General features: G+C 38.9%; 1 protein-coding gene across 1 annotated transcript in view; it reads right to left on the reverse strand.

Annotated features, from left to right (window-relative positions):
• Positions 1-17,904, reverse strand: part of MYBPC1 (myosin binding protein C1) — a 114,573-nt gene that overhangs the window by 84,026 nt on the left and 12,643 nt on the right. Inside the window, exon 3 of the mRNA XM_054079914.1 lies at positions 17,190-17,270. The gene's annotated coding sequence lies outside the window, so the exon portion shown is untranslated. The remainder of the gene's footprint in view (positions 1-17,189; positions 17,271-17,904) is intronic.

Here is a 17,904-nt window from a genome sequence, read left to right on the forward strand (position 1 = left end):
AGATGAAAGATACATTGCAGCCCAAATTTTTGCTCTTACTTCCACAGGTGAAATTAGTAGATCCGCATCTGAGCTATTCTTAGGTAAGCAAGGCCCATGCTGGTTTTACATGCTCCATGATACTGAAAACCGTCTAATTGTTAATGCCTGATGCAGTTTAACAAAAAGGAGTTTCTTTGGCCCTGATTTGATCTGTTCATTAAGCATGTGAAATTTACCTCAGCAGCTTACAAAGAGCACGTGATTTGCCCAGCAGATTATGGTGTATCATGTTGGTACAGTTTCTCCAGCAGTGGCCAACGACGCTTGACAGCAGGAAAGTGCTCCTTTATCATTATAAACCTAGGATTCTAATCTCAGGTTGTCTCTCATAATTGCATTTTTGATATTTTCTGATTTGAATATAGATTTCACCATTGAACCTGATATATTAATTTAAAATTATTTTCAATGCATTTGATATATCTTATTAAAAGTCTTCAGAATTTCAAAAAAATGCCTGTAGAAATTTTGCCCCAGAAATTCCTGAAATCCATAACTATTCCAACAACTGCACATTTTTTCTCAAATTGTTTTTTCCAAGTATGCTTCCCTGATGGGTACAATTAGCATGTTCTAGAGTCAAAATTCCACAGGTACATCTTGTACCCAAAGATGCCCACCCTATATTATTTGACACAAGGGATTACAAGTAGCTTGGTTAATATTTTTTAGACAGTTTTAGAATTATCGCAATATCAAAGGCAGAGTTTGTAATTAGTGCTTATGTAATATCAGTCTCGTATGTTAAAATTGTCACAAGCCTGTAAATTAAAGTATTAGGAGTATATGAATATTTAAAAAAATTACTTGATCCCCTTTAGAATTTTAAATATTGTAGTCTTGCAGACTTTAATACTTCATAGAAGTACATAAATATTTCAACAATTCAGAATGAATGAAGTAAACCCAAGTGTCACAGTTCATCAGGATTTTCAAAGAAGTATGTCCAAGTTCCAGTCATGGAGGGCCTGAAAATAAAACTTTAAAATTCATTCAAACTATTTATTTGCCATCTATTTATGCTGCCAAAGTGGCTGTTTGCATTCAGATTGCCACCATCTAAGGTCATCTGTGCTGTATAATGATCACCCTATTAATATATTTAATAGAAACACATTTAATTCCCAGATGTCCAAAGGAGTTCATACACACCATCAGAAGCAGTTTCCTTAACTGGGGAATACCTCAGTTCTCTCTTTTTAAATTGGGGATGATAACTCATTCTTTTCCCCTATTGCTACTACCCTACCTTCTTTGTTTCCTTAGAGAGCCTAGGGAGTGCGAATGAGTACCCGTTTGCACAGCAGAACCTTAATCTCAGTTGCTATTATTCACAATGCCTAAAAAATACTGCTGCATATAAATAGACGGAATAAAATATATCAATTTCTGGGGGTGGTATTCTTTCTTACTTATTAAACCACTTGCTTTTAGCGTAATTGCAGTATATTTATACCAGTATAATGCACTGGGCTAATTTTTTTGACATATTAATGGTATATTTTCTTGGTTCATGTAACCTAGAGCAGCTGCAGACTGCTGCTAGCAGGATGGGCTCATCCTCCCCTCCTTTCTTTCTTTCTCCTCCCTCATCCAGAAGGTCTCGTCCCCTTCCTTGCACTGGACCTAGTGACTGTGCAGGAGGAGTCATTTCAGTTTACTGATCTGAGTGAATCCTACTCATTTGGAGCAGGAAGTACTTCATTTCTGCTGGCTTAGCTAACTGGAGCAATACTCTCTATCAGCTCTGTGATCTCCAGAGTGGGCCTCTCCCTCTTAGCTGCAACCTACACATACATAGTGTTAGGTTTAATGGGAAATTATACCCTTGTTGTGTCAGAGGTCCACAGTTTATAAACATCCGCTTCCTATTCTGGAAGGTAATTGAGATACATGTGAAGTACTGCATACCGACCTGTTAATTCCAAAAATGTTTTCTGTGTGCAGATAGATTTTCCTTATCCAAATACTTTTTCCTTCCTATTGGGTGAAAAAATTCCTTTCAACCTTCTGTGAACAATTCAGCAGGAGGTGTCCCACTGATTCACTGGGGAGACTGAACATGGGCTGCAGGAGACTGAAAAGGCAGCACCATCCCCTGGGAGCACAAACCAAACCTACAATAATTAGCTGTGAATATCTGTTTTGGTGTAGGCCTTCACCTTCTGACTAGGACAGGAGGGTTATTTAGTTTTAGTCATTTGCTCTGTGATCCTGATCAGTCCTTATATTACTGTGGTTCCACTTGAACTCAATGAGTGCTGAAGATTTCCCTTCTTCCTATGTATATTATGTAATGAAAGGAATGGCACATTCCCTTTGTCCACTAACAAACATCATCTGCTATGTGACATACTTAATGTGGCACCAACTCTGTCTTCATTTATGAACATCTATTTGCTTTAATAGTAATAAAGTCCCAGTTTCTGTTAACATTTCCGAACTCATTATAACCTCTAATTACTCCACTGGGCTAGAAATTAATGATGACTTTTAAATGAATGGCAATGAGATTTTCTTCCATAAAACCTTGTATGTGGAAGATTCTGACTTAAAGGTTTAGGAGAACATTTGGCATGAATTTTAAAGGTGGGCTGAAAGTCAAGAAGTGGCAAGGTTAAACATTAAAAAATACTGTAATCAGCTAACAACATACTGCCTTAATTAAGCTTCACAAACAGGCTGGTCAAAGCAGGCTAGAAAGAATATGTTATAAAGGAATAAATGGAGAAAAGTCATGGGATTTGAAGATCTGTGTGAGGTAGGTATTAGGTCAAAGGACACGACTCCAGACATATGGCTTTCACCCTTTGTCCTTGGCTCCTAGGTAAATGTATATGCTGCTTTCTCAATATGTTAACCCTGAAAGAGAAATCCCAGGAGGATATATTTCTCTTTTGCCATGGACTACACTTATAAAGTTCAGAACAGACACTTGTTTTGACTTCTTTAGGGTGAAATCCTTTGTGCTTAAGTTTCAGTGGGTGCAATGTCTCTTTCATCCATGCAGTCAATGGATATCTAGTCATCACAGTCAGTTCAGCTACTTAAACATGATTACATGCAGCCATGGTACCCCTCATCCCTCCCATTGCCCTTGCAGACCATGTGGGTCTTCAGTAAGTCCAGCGTCATGTCTGTCTCTTCCATATAACTGCCTAAGTAACTTCAGGCATCTCTGATGACACTAAACATATGTTTAGGGAGATGAACTAAGCCCTTAACGAATGGCTTTCAGATGCAGACATGAATTTTAAGATGAGATGTCTTATATCTTGGATTTCAATGATCAGCCCAAACTTCAGTGTTCTAGTGTAGATCTACAGAGAGCCCTGCCCAAAGCATCTTTCACAGAGAATAATGATTACGAGAGATTTTTAGGTTCATAACTACAACAATGCATTGGATGCCCCAAAGTGAACCTTCTCATATGCTCCTCCCCTTTTTCACAGCCTCCTCCCAGATGCTGTCCTATGGCTACTAAACTCCAAGGCTTCTGCATCTTCTCCCTGAGTGGCCACAGCAAGCAGCCCAGTTTGGATTTTCACCTGTCCAGTGTTTGTGCACCCAGAGAACCACACATCATCCAAAGTCTTTCTTCTATGCATCCGTTTGCCACCCAGTTCCATGCCTTCTCTACCACCAGCTTCTAGACACACTGCTGGCAGTGCAACTCTCTTAGTGCACAAACTTTACAGACTAGGTTCTGACTATTCCTTTCTCAGTCGTACAATGATGTTTTGGGACAAATCTTTTCAGTTTAGTCTAAATTTTACTGTATGGCTTATTGAAAGAAAAAAAATAAGAAAGAAAAAGAAGGAAATAAAAAAAAGAAGTTGGTATTGCAGGCACTCCTCTATGGGAAAAATTCCTCTTCCAAAAATAAACCCTTCCTGCTCAAGTTAGAGCCTGAGGCTTAAGGTATTAGCAATCTGGAACCATAACAATACAAACATATGAGAAGCTCAAATGGGGGTGAACAGCATTTGTGCACTATGCCATCACTGCTTTCTTATTACCAGTTCAATAATCCTCATGGAATTGCTTCAGCAGCAAAGAAGCATGACAAACAAGCAGCATGACAAACTTCTTTCTTTCAATACAAGTGCAAAATTCAAAAAAGTTCTATGGCTTGAAATATTCCCACAGTAAAATGGTCACTTATGTGTTTGAAAATGCTTCTTTTGTATAAACTTCTCGGGAAGGCAGTGGCAGTACATCCCTTGCCCTCTGCAGCAGGAATCAGCAATGGTCCTAGACTGTCAGTTGCAAAGCTTCTTCGTTGTGAGTCACACAGCAAATCATTTTGGCCAAGTCAGCTGGAGAGGACTCAACACTCCCTCTGCTACTGCCTTCTGACAGGTACAGCTTAGCAGTTTAAGCAATTACTCTCTCAGCTAGTTTCTTCTCACCCTTCCTTGGCAGTTAGAAATAGCTTCAGTACTGATCTCAGCTAACAATGCTAACTGCATCCTGAAGTGGACCAGCAGCACTTACTGGGTTTTGTTGAGTATTTTCAGCTTTGCAATGACAACCTCTGGCAGTCTGGTATTTGGGATTATCTGAAAATGGTCACATCTTAAACCCTCCTGCTAATTTCACCACCAATAACCTGGTGTTGGTTGTTGTGGTTGTTGTGTGGAATACAACTCTCCTGTTGTATTCCAGGAGAGACTATTAAGTCTCTCTATATTCCTGCTCACTTCTATCTCCTGTCTCAAATCTCCCACCCTCTCTTGTTTCTTTTGTTATTGTTCTGCAATTATTGTCTGTCATGTGCTTTTGCCAAGGATCAAGCTGCAAAGAACTATAAAAATAGAGAGAAAAAACTAAACTATCAGATTTCGGCAATGTCAAAAGGATCAGCTAGCGGATTGCATGCAGCACTATCGTTTTCCCTTGACATTAAACATTATGAATAGGCAGAAATGTCACATTAGTGAATGTTGCAATTTCCTGAATATGCTTGCAACTGGTTTAAAAAGATATAAAAAAGACAGAATTTAAAGGTGGCTACCAAACCAAACATTAAAATTTTAGTTTAGTTTTCAGGAGCCCTATGTTGCCACAGGGGGCTGCAGTCTATGCAGTGCTGTCAAAGTTAGACACAGTAATCTGAATATGGCTTAAGAACTCAAATTCAGGGTCTTATTTTACTAAAAATCAGCAGGTATGCCAATGGAGTTTATACTGCTTAATAATGAAAATACAGGTGATAATTTTTAATGTCATCCTCTACCACTGTCACCCTGAGCAAGCCAGTCTCTGCTGTAGTTCTCATACCTGAGTTTAAAAGTCTCCATTTCCCTTTGACAGTGATAATGGAAGTCATTTAACTTGGAGAAGTCCAACTCTGTCTTCCTGGTCACTTAAAGCTACTAAGCCCACCAACTAGAGTAGATGTGGCAGTCTCAGGAACTGAGAAACTTACACAACAGATTAGAAAGTTAAAATCCTATGTATCTTCTCCCTGTTGCCATGTAGGTCTGTGGCATACCACGCAGGTCAGCTTCTATCCTGATTTGGGATTTGCATAAATCTCAGGATAAGACAGTCTTTGTCTGATAGTCAGATACCTGTAAGAAGGCCACTGACACACATGGTCTTACTTCAGAGGGAGTTAGTGGGTTTGGAACAATAAGAACTTAGGGAAGAATTTAAACAAGAAGATTAAAGAGATAAACTAGAACTGAGAGGTAATTCCACTTCTACAAGAGACCTCAGATAAAGAGGTAGTTGTGAAAGAAAATATTTAAATGTTGAAATAGGCAGGATGAGAGAGATGCAAGCAAAGAAAGTTAGGGCTTGATTACAACACCTTCTGGTCTTAGGAGAGTGAGAACATGAAATGGAATTTGGCATGATGAAGAAGGAGGAAGCAGTGAAGAGATCCAAAGCGATATAAAGTACCAAAGAGTAGAGTGTTTTTATTGATAACTTTAGCTTCTCTCGGGTTACATAGAGAAGCTAAAGCACAAAAAGATATTTAGTCTGAAGATGATATGAGTAACCGAATAACTGAAATAGTTCTAGTGTAAGCTGCAATGATGCCAACCAAAGTGCTAGATTAGACATAATCATTCATACAGTTTTGCTATATGAACAAACCTATTTGCACTGAGGTATGCTTCTCCCCAAATACTTGTTCCACTGAACCTAGCAGCATTCCTTGACACGGGTGCTAGTGGGAATGTATGAAGAGGCCTCTGGGAATTCAAGGAAAATGCAAAATCCGTCGTTCCCCGAAGAAACTCTATTACCCGCCAGGTAAGGGTGTCATTTCCTACCACTTGCAGGAAGAAGGGCAGAGGTAGTTAGCTCTTGATTCCTGCACAGGAAGAAAAGCTTTTGTCAGAGTAAATTCGTCTGTTCCCAAAGATGCCCATTTCTCAGAAGTCTAAATAACTTCATCCACAGATACACAAGCTAAAAAAAAAAAGAAAAAGAGTATATCAGCCACTCAGTTTCCAGATGTAAAGGAACATTCAGCTGCCCACAGCAAAAAACATCTTGACCTGAATGAGATTTTAACCCTGTATCTGTAGGATCTTACTGCACACTAAATGACCTCTGACAGGATGCAGAATGTTCTTGTATTCTTATAAGGCTGGTTTCTAATCCTGTTCTAAACACTAAAATGTCCTGCCTGTCCTTAGTGTTTTACACCGAAAAAACTAACTTACTGAGGAAAGGTTCACTGTAAATAATACCAACTCCTAATTTTGTTGCTCTTTAGTAAATGGTCGTACCAGGAGCCAGCAAGCTCACACCAAGCAATATTGTACTTACTCAGGAAGTGAAAGCACATTGAGAGCTAAGTGTACTCGCTGGAGGTGACTGGGGGATCAAAATGTTCCCTCTTTCTTCCTTAATATCAACTTAATATCTAAGTTTATAGGAATCTCTACCTGGGATGCCCTTTGTACAGTTGCATATATATATATATATCCGGTTATGCGTATTGAGTTGCTTAGCAAGTTGCACATCTTTTTTGATAAGAGCTCATAATGCTAAGAACTGAGCAATGATTTTCCAAAACCTCATAGTTTTCTAATATTTCCTACATACGAAATACTATAGGGTTCTGGCTTTATATTTTCCCAGGTTTAATTCCTTATATGCTGTTTTGTTATTGACGGAATCTGTCACAGTTGTTTTCTATGCTTTCCCTCCTCTTTTTTGATAAAATAAAAAAAATCTCCATCTTGAAATCTGCTACCTTGTACGTGCAGCCCACCATTTTAATGCTGTTCATTTGTCCTGTTTTACCAGTCTTCCCACATTTCTATTTTACAACGTTATGCACAGTGAATCTTCTGGAAGAAGGCACTGGAGGACACTTCCTTGAGTCATCAGAGCTCTTCCAATTAATTGATCTTGCTATCAGTGGACCCACACGTTGTCGAGTATGTCCTCCAGTGGGCACTATGTAGCAGATGGTCTACCCATTCAGCTGATGAGGCTAGCAGTGCCAAACCCAGATGAACAAGTTTAAAACTACCGACTTCCATTCTAAGGGATGTAGCTCCTTTCTTGAGATCTGTTACTGAGGCATATCTTGGCTCAACCTTTCTAGACACCTCCTCTTCACTGACATTGCTTTCCTCACTGGAGGTATTACGGAGGTTGTATTGCACTGGCAGTATCCCTTGGCACGGTGTCAGTCTGACTCATCTTCCATTTCATTACAGAGTCTGAAAACAGCTGCAGCTGTCAGAGGTTTGTCGTTACTTTGAAGCATTATGATAAAACTATGGTTGCAAAATTATTCTGATAAATGCAGACTCTGTGTTGTCAGAAGACAAGCATAAAGAATGAAGTCTCTTGCAATGCATTGCAGTCATGATTCCCCAGACTTTGAGCAATTGCACAGTAATGAGAAACTGCAAAACAAAAGCTAACACCCTGTTGCAGGGTGAAAAGAAAAACAGCTAACAGAGAAAATTTAATAGTAGAGCTGCAAAATATAGTATAACACATAATGTAATGTAGCCATTTTCACAACTTAATCTTTTGTCATTACTTGAATTTATTTTTACTGTGCACTGGGAGTGTTTCATGAGTGTAGTATTTTTTCATTTAATTTATCATTTCTTCTTAAGGGAAAAATAACAAGCAGCACCTCTCACCTTCTGCATAATTCCTGGAGGCTTTAATAGCTTTCTTTAATGTATGGTGAGTACAATTTTTCATATGCAACTAATTTACAGATGCATACATGCCAAGTGCACTCCAAGCACTGACTCTCTCCTTTCGTTGAAAAAAGACCTATGCATAATATCAGCAACCACCAAACACGCATGCATATGAATAACTTGGGTTGCAAGCATGGGCCCAGTAACTTAAATACAAGAATCTGCACTACAATGATGAGTGCACTGTAGGACCTGCCATGTGCTCTACTTGCTTAAAGAATACTTATTCAATATTTAAACTGGATTGTCATAGCAGATTTGCCTGTGGCAGCCAGGAATGTAGCACAGGCTGCAAAAACCATGCAAAAGACTGGGTAGATACTTGGAGGGGCATCATAAGCTGTACAGAGCTCCATGATATTGTGACTATACTATGATCAATCTTCAAAATAGTTTTCTCAAAACAACAGCCATGACAGGATAGACTTAGTCTCTGAATATTCAGTGGTTCAGGTCTAATCTACTGAGTTGTCCTGAGAACACTCGTGGAGCTATTTCCACCATTTCAGCCAGGAAGTGAAAAGACAGGATGGTTTTACTCTCAAAGCTAGAAGAAAGGTTACGTCTATTTAAAAGGTAATTTTTAAAGCTTATGTTTTCTCAAGTACACTCTTTAAAGTTAACTGGATTTATCATATACAATTATTATGTGATTTCAAATGAGGATAATGATGCTGTATCTTCCTGCAAAAAGAATTAATGTTTTACAAAATTGTCGAAGGCATTACTGCAATATAGCAAGTTTTTGCTAGAACATACAAAGATTCCAATTTATTTTCAGTGATTTCATACATTTTCCTGCCAAGGAAAATTTATTTAAGCCAAGCCCTGGATTCCCTTTCTAATATTTGACGATAAGATAGAGATTGGCTTTCACTTTTTTCATAAACCATTTTCCTCAAAACCAAAGAGGATGTCAAGACATCTGTTGCAGTGAGGTAGGTAACAACATGTTTAGGATCATTTTATCTCTAAACAGGAAGAGGTCTGAGATAAATGAATACAGCTTTATGTTGATTGCCAGAGCCAGCACAAAAGAGGTGAAACTGGCTGGGACCAAAAGGTAAGAATATACGGAAAATTGTTCTAGCAGTGCAAATAAGGAGGTGGCACAAAAAAGAAGTAAATTTGACTTTAATGATTACTCGGGATTCTATTTGATTTTAACTTTTTAAAGACACAAGCATTTCAGCTTGTCCACAAACTAAGTTAGAGGTTCAAGGCAACGCTGTTTTCTCCCAGTGTAATATGTGCAGGCAGCCAGTTGACATTTATGTTGTTTTGAAGTAATATATCACAAGGAAAACAAGCAGTTGCTGTTCCTGATGATGTCAAGCAGATGGCATGATGGAAGTCTTCATACTATCCCTGGAAGTGCAAGACAGAAGACACTTGCTGTCTGCCCAGCCATAGCCAAGGGCTACTTTGTATTGTAGCCCCTGTGCTCTTGGAAGTTAAGAAATTGGAGAGAATATATCTGAAGTCAGATAAAATAGGAATGGGTTCAAATTTTTACAACACCTTAGCTCTCCTGCATTCCGTTTTAAAGTTCTTTTTAATTTTTATTTACCCCTGTATTCCCCACTGCTGGCTGTGGCCAGAGCTCTGGAGGAAGTGTAGCAGTTTTTATCCCCCTTGCTAAAAGCTATAAGCATATACCACGCCAGAAACACAAGGTCGACTCTTTCATGAGAGGTTTCGTGATAAGTCCAGCCAAGAGGCTCTGACAAGATCTGAACAATCACTGCAGCTTTGGCACTTATCTAATGTAGACACTTCTCTCACTGTCTAATTTAGATTAAATCTCTGCACAGAGAAATAAGAAACCTTTTTCACCAAGTACGGGCAGTTGGGTTCATGGATTCAGATAGCAGCCTTCAACAGGGCTGGCTTGCAGCTGGTGAGTAAAAGACAGGCAATGGTTGGCTCTGTCCCCTCACCACTTTCTGCTCTGCAGAGTGGCTAAGCTGGAATGAGAAAAAAGGCTGGTAACACTTTTCTCCCCTCTTCTCCATAACTCCTGGAAGCAAGGATGGTGCAAGAAGGATCCTCATGCTCAGAGTTTGCTTTTAATCAGACTGCCAGCTCACTGCTGTGGTGACCTGGCTTATCCACTGCCTGTTCTTCAGGAGTTAGGAAATAGGGCAAGTTTTTTGCTGATCTGTAGAGGAGGACAGCACAGCACTGGTGCAAGAGAACAGTGACAAGAAATTTAGAACTCATCAATTGTAATTCTTACAAGGGTACAATAATGAAAAAAAAGAAGCCAAAGCTTTTATTTAAGAAGTGGTAGCAAACAATTATTCTAGCAACCATGACATTTCTATAGATATTCAGAAGTTTCTATGAATGTTAAAAGCTGGAAAACTGACAAAGTGGAAGAACAGAAATGTTACAGTCCTTAAAAAGACGGAGAGACAACTGGGTAACTCTAGCTCTGGTAGCTTGACTTCAGTTCCAGGTAAAATATTAGCAAAATCTCAGAGGAGCATCTATTTTTAGATGAATAGAGCAGACAAACCTGTTGGTTTAAAGCCAGAAGGGATTTGTGGATCAGACAATGCCAAAGAAATCTGATAGCCTTTTTTATTATGGTATCTGAGTGGGTGGGTTTTTATAAAAAAGACCCATGCTATATGGAAACCGCTTAAATAATACATGGATAGGAATTCAATAAAGTGCTGAGGAAGTACTTTATATGCATACAGTGTCCTTGTACGTTTTTAAAGGGTATCCTTTTACCCAGGTGCTTCTTTAAAATAAGGCAAAATAGGGTTTGCTTGACATAATTCAGGAAATAAGGACAGGATAGACAGAGTGTAAGACAGCAGACTCTCCTACCTGACATTTCTATTCCTTCCTTCCTTCCTTCCTTCCTTCCTTCCTTCCTTCCTTCCTTCCTTCCTTCCTTCCTTCCTTCCTTCCTTCCTTCCTTCCTTCCTCTCTCCCTCCCTCCCTCTCTCCCTCCCTCCCTCTCTCCCTCCCTTCCTCCCTCTCTTCCTCCCTTCTTTCCCTCCTTTCTTCTAGTTTCTCTTTCACACCTTCCCTCTCTCCTTTTGTCTTTCTCTTTCTCCCTTTCTTTTTCTGACCCCTCTTTGCTCCCTCTTGCACGTGCACTTGCATATAAACACACACGTTCACGCTTATTGGTTTGTTTGAGGTGCTTACTGCAGGCTGTTGAGATGAGCTACACTGAAGGAACATACTTAGAAGAACTCAAAAGAAAGAGAAAGCTCAATATTTATTGTGTAATTTACTAATTAATTACATTCATGGGGAACGATGTTCACACCAAACTTTTTATTGTGCTAAGCCCATGGCATTACTGAAGTGACTCAAAACTATATCAGAACAGATCACCTCCACTCCACTCTGTATGGGATGGGCACAGTGGGGAAAATTTTTTGTTAAGATCAGGAACTAAGTACGTACCCCTACTTGCGCTTTGACAGAGCTAAGGCATGTTTAGTGTCCTTTTCCTTGTGCATGCATTTTGAATTCAAAATGAGAAACAGACATGGTTCTTCTTGTGTGGGATCAAAAGAAATTCTTCTTCTTTCTTTCCATAAGCCAATAAAGCAATGGAATGGCATGGTAATGCCTCCTCTTTTTTCATGTTGGAAGATATTAAAACCACTTTGATTTTTCTTGCTGTTCTAGGGGAGAACACATTAGAAACTGCATGCCAGGAAAATTCAATTGAAAAGGAATGTTCTGGCCTCAGCTGCCACCACAGCTCACCCATGGGCTGTTTAATTCCCCCTCCCTGCTCAAAGAAATCTTTATCTGTTTGCTGTGGTATAGCTTCATGCCTCACTCAAAGCGATGTGGACAGCAGCCCATCAGGAGTTTGCTGTTCTCTCTCTTGTGCTCTGCTTTGCTCTCTCCCTTCTAGCAATGCAATATAATTGCCTGTGCATGATTGGGATCCACTACATTTTGATATGACTACCTCAACAACTGAGCAGTTCACATGTCTACAGTTTCTCTGACACATCCTATTTGGTCTAATAATTTTGCCCAGAGAGATTTTGAGAGCTCTATGCATTTCTCTAGGATTTCTGGATGCCTCTAATGACTGGATGAGGGCATCAGCATTCAGAACAGCCATGCTGGTGTTACAGCGCATGTACTCATATCTCCGTTAGCATACATAGCAGATCCAGAGAGAAAGGTTACGGAAATTCTAGAAAACCTCTTGAAATGTCATCATTGCTTATGAATTTGTGTACAGAAATCTAATACGTAGAGACTGCCTGATTAGACATAGTTCTGTGCCTAGCTGCTGCCTATCAATTTCTTTGCCCTTTATGATTAAAAAAAAAAAAAAAGAAAGAAATGAAAGAAAAGAAATGAAAGGATAAGGTTCTAAAATTGACTGTGTCTGGCACAGAGAATTTGAGCCCTGCTAGCACTGCAAAATTTATGCAGTTGCTTCCATGAGCATTGTGCAGAGTTGCAGAAAGCTCTGAGAATAAGCCTTCTTGGAAGCATTTCTCCTGGGTTGCTTCAATCACCAGTTTTACTTCCTTGAGTACAATCCTGTGCAAAATGTGCTTTAATGGCTCTCCATGGGAATGAGTATGTTGACTAAAGTAACTGTTTGCATGATAGTGCCCTCTGTCTTATACTTAACGCACGACCACAGTATGATTAGCTGTCACAGCTGTAACGTAAGTAATGATACGTGAAGGAACATTCAGACTCTGTGCTCTGGTGTGAACATACAATTGCCTTATTAGCTTTGCGGGTTTAGAGCAGAACTTGCAACTTAATAAAATTTCAGAGAGACAGTTCATGCTAGAGGCTGCAGACAACACTAAATAATTCTCCCTGGATGGAGATTTTATTGCAGAATTTGGCAGTGAATCCAAAACAATAGTAAGTTGGCAAAAAGACGTGGTTTTTCCCCTTCTAGGAAATCTTGGAAGTACTTAATAAAGAAAAATTGTGAACCACACAGGTATATTGCATTTCCTCTCTCTACCAAAGCTGACAATAATTTCTGAGCACTAGAACCCTTCATTCTCAGTACATTGTCACTTCCTGCAATGAATGATGGAAATTAAGTTGTCAAAATCAGGAAGGATCAGATTGCTTTCTTAGCTTCAATCTAGCAATGGCTTCCCAAATGACTGGGCCTTCTTCTCCTGCTGATTCCCAGCATTGCTAAGTCAGAGCCTTGTCAGACCTAATAACAGAGCCTTCTCCTAGATGTCTTGTAGAGACAGACGTTTAGCGTATTTTGAGGAAAAAAAAATATTACCCAAATATTCATTTCTCCAGCTGGTGACCTGACAGGTAAATTAGTCTAAAAGATGACTCTCAGGACCTACGTTCATATAACTGTGCCCAAATTAAAATCTATGTATGTGCATATATTATAAGTATATATACATACAGATATATATGTGAATAAATGGGTCTTTAGATGTGAACAAAAGCACTGCTTATCTTCTAAGGTCTCTTCAGAATTTTTTTCAGCTTCATTTGGTTAGATTTAATTTAATTCCATTTCACTTCAATTTTCAGCTACACTAGTAATTTATTCCAGTCTTTTCATATATTTTGACATTATTTCTCTTGTGCCTAGAGTTTTCAATGGTTATTGATGGCTCCTATTCTCCAGTTATTACTTACTATTACTTGTTATTCCTATAAAATATTTACAAAGGTAATGCTAAAATGTACAGTTTTAAGAAAACAGATTGTTTCACGCACCCCCTGTGCTAAGGCAAGATTACCTATCCAACTATGATTCCAATTTTTTTACTAGCCTGACCATGAACTAGAACTGAAGAATGTGCACCCTCCCTAGAGATGTATTGCGTTGTTTCATTGCCCTCACACTCCCCTATTTTTTTCTAACAACTAAATTGAATCATCTGTGCTAATGGCACCATATCTGGTACTATAGTGGTAAATGCTGACTTTTAAGTGGCAGATGTAATGGTTTCAGGGAAAAATTACAGAGGAACGTTGGAATAAAGTAATGCAATTTTTACTTTATCTCAGCACTTTGGAAATGACTTCTATATAAATCCTATAAAAAGAGAAAAGACCTGAAATACTTAATGAAGATTAGTTTTTCTAAATTTTATGTTATCACTGATGACCTTTAATGATGAGGTAGGAATAATCTCATTAAGTCATGTCACACAAGGAAATTAAAAAGAAACCCACAATTTTTTTAATAGAAGAACCATCACCTGTTTTATTCCTATAAGATTTCTAGTGGTTACTGTTATTATAGATGAGACCTTGATACTCCTAATAACACCAAATGTTATTTTGGGCATCCATTCACATAATACTTTTGCAAGAAAGAGCTATGCCATATTACCAGTGGGATGTGATTTGATATGGGTAACTTATCAAGAACTGACATCAGTGTTTCTATTTTTATTGCTGAAAAATTTCTATACAAAGCTATAAAACATTCATATCTAGCAAGAGGAAACAGTTGAGGTATACCTTACACACAGATATATGATGCAATGAAAAGTTGATATGTTAACATTGATAGTACACTGAACACTGGGTTGTCCTGGATAAAAGGCATGCTAAAACTTTGTCTAGGTCCATTCAATGTCAAACATGACCCAATACCATTGAAGGCCGGTAAACAGTGCAATTAGGAGCTTTTGCAAGCAATGCAAGAGAGAACTATAGCAAGTCTTGGAGGATGAGGACATGTGACTGGAAAAAGTCAAAACATGGATAAGAAAGGAGAAAAAAGGATGGAGGGAAAGTCATTAGGAATAATACTAACGGTACAGTGTGCCAAGCACACATTATACTAAGATTCCTTGTAGAAATGGCACAGACATGAGCTCATAACACTGCAAAAATTGCTATGCACCAAATGGGGAATCTTTACCTCCCATAGATATTTGTGTCCACAAACCTCTGAAATAAAGCTTTAGCAAAAGTAGGTAGGACTGTTTGCATCTTATCTGTCCTATATATTGGGAATACATTAAAATCAAGGTCTCCGGACAGTAGCTTCCAGTGGAGCTCTCAATTCACTATAAGCAGGATTTGTCAATTAGCTGTATCTCAACTGTTTTTCCTAAAGAGGAGAGCAAAGCAAGTCTTCTGTACATGTAAGTAAAACAAATTTTTAAAGCTAAAGGTTAAATTGGGTGCAAAGAACATGAAAGAAAAATTATTAGCTCTACTGTGGTTTAATTTATGGTCCTTATTTCCAGCAGCAGCTCCTTCTGATGACCAAATGATCACTGACCTTTAAAAAAAATAAAGCTTTAACCAAAAGGATTTAAAGGGGTTTAGAGTTGAATTTTACAGAGCTTGCCAAAGTGTAATTTGAAGTCTTACATTTTTGTTCCCCTTCTTCAGCATGCCATAACTTGAATCATAAAGCTAGCACTCAGCATCTTGGCTGTGGGTCAAGATCAACTAAAGTCACATGCAGGGTAAAGTGGTGAAGGTGACATCGCTCCTCCTACCTGGCTCAGGGAAAAAAAGTAATGATCTCTGTAGCAACCTGTGAAGGACTTGAGCTCATAATTTTGTGGCGTAGACTATCTGATTCCACTTTTCCACGTCTAAATACTCTAATATCCAGAGTAAGAAAATGCTAGACAGGACCAGATGTAAATTCATCACTGACCTGGAACACACAGTGCTGTGCATTTCGATCATATGATTGACAACTGGCCAGACCCTGCATTGTTTCTCTGTTACCTAGTGAGTATATTTGCAAGGTATTAGGAGCATGACAAATCTCGGTGCAGGGCAAGAGAGAAAAAGAGTGAAAAACAAACAGCGATAAATACCCTCATCCAAAAGAGTGCTTCATGGTGACATTAAACTGAACAGAGGATAAAATGTAAACACCATTTTTTAATACCTCTCAGTCTCATGGAGTACAAGGGCGGTGGGTCTAAATACAGACTTCACAGCATGCTCATCCCTAAATGGAGCAGACCAAGCAACTACGCCTTTTGGAATTTGAAATGCCAATTTTGTGGCTCCTTGGACAGACTAGTCATAACAAAAGAATTAATTAACTGGGAGTATTCAGATCACGATCAAAGCAGTATGTGAAGCCTTTGCATGCCTCTCTATGAAATACTCCGATGAAATACTTTTAAGTCCTCCAGGGTCGGGAAAGAACTTCAACCCTGCTGCAATGCTGCAGCTACTAAACAGCACCAAAGAGATGCCAGCAAGAGGCAGACTATCCTCATCCATGGCCTCCAACCTTTCTTTCACCTTTCCCCAAGCTCTTGGCACATTCTGTTTTATAATGCAAAGCCCTCAAAACAAATGTCAATAATAGCTCAGTACTATTAGAAGTTGTAAGGAATAAGTAAGCAAATTGCTGTGTCTTTATGGCCACTCACACTTCTCATTACCTTAAAGTTAAAAATCGATCCTGTCACACAGGCATAAATGATACAAAAATGTAAAAATAAACTCATTTTTCTAAAGACAACATGATATGAAAAGTATTTTAACGAGATACAGTTCACGTATCTGCTGAACCACTTACATCAACAATCAAACAGCTACAATATATCATACCAGAGAAGTAGATGGAGTCCAAGTAAGCCATCGCCTTTCTCTCTCCCTGTTTCAGCCTATACAGAGAATCTAAATAGTTATTATATTGGTACCCATTTGTATATATAAACTTTTATGTGTATGTGTATGTGTATGTTCTGCATTATGCAAGATAAACAATGCAAATATATAAATGCTAGACATTGAGTGATTGAGTTATGCACAAATATATGCCTCTAACAGTTTGGAAATCTACAGATATGCAATAAGTGGCATGTTTAGTTGTGTGATTGTCTAGCTTGCATATGTTTGGAGGTCCTGACTAGCTGAACTGCATTTACCACACTCTGTGAGTGTCCTCTGTACAAGCCTGTGCTGAGAATGACTTACATAAGTCTTGCACAATATAAAATTAAGACTTACCAACCAAAATCCCGGTATGACTGGAGCTTAATCTAGCTTCTCAGGAAGTATTCCAGGCTTCTGAATACCTTTGAAAAGCTGCTGTAAAAAAAATAGTTATGACACAGTAGTACCAAGGTTCACATTCATGTCAAGTCCTAATGCAGGCGGTTCAGAGTCTGGGCAGACTGAGATTCTGAAAGAAGGACTCCTGCTTCCAAATGACTCTGACCCAAGTCTTGGGATGACAAAACAGTCACTTCTCTATCACAATACCCACATCTGTACCTAGCTCCAGGCCTAAAAAAAACATAAGAAAGGGAGATTTTTGCCACTGGGAAGTAAGAAATTCATCTTTCTCACAGTGCATAGTGCTTCTTCTTTCCATTCTTAGAAGATCATTAAACATAAGAACTTAGAGTAGTTGTGAGCACTTTTATAGGTGTTAATTTTTAAAGTGGGTTAGTTGATAATTTTTCTTGCAATTAAAATGAGTGGAGAGCTTTGCGTGGCAACACCTTTCACACCTAATGCTGGAGGGTCAGGTTGCATGGGTATTTGACTTCCAGCCCAGCACAGGGTGGCAAAAGTCTTAATCTCAACAAAAAGGAAGATTGATGTGGGTTCCCTCGAACACCTGCTGCTGAAGCCATTCGTGTTTGGGGCACACTCCTGCCTACACTGAAGTCAGTGTGACTGTCCTCTTGCCCTGCACAGAAAGAGGATCAGACCCTTA

Source organism: Cuculus canorus, chromosome 1, assembly GCF_017976375.1.
Source record: "Cuculus canorus isolate bCucCan1 chromosome 1, bCucCan1.pri, whole genome shotgun sequence".
Taxonomy (NCBI): Eukaryota; Metazoa; Chordata; class Aves; order Cuculiformes; family Cuculidae; genus Cuculus; species Cuculus canorus.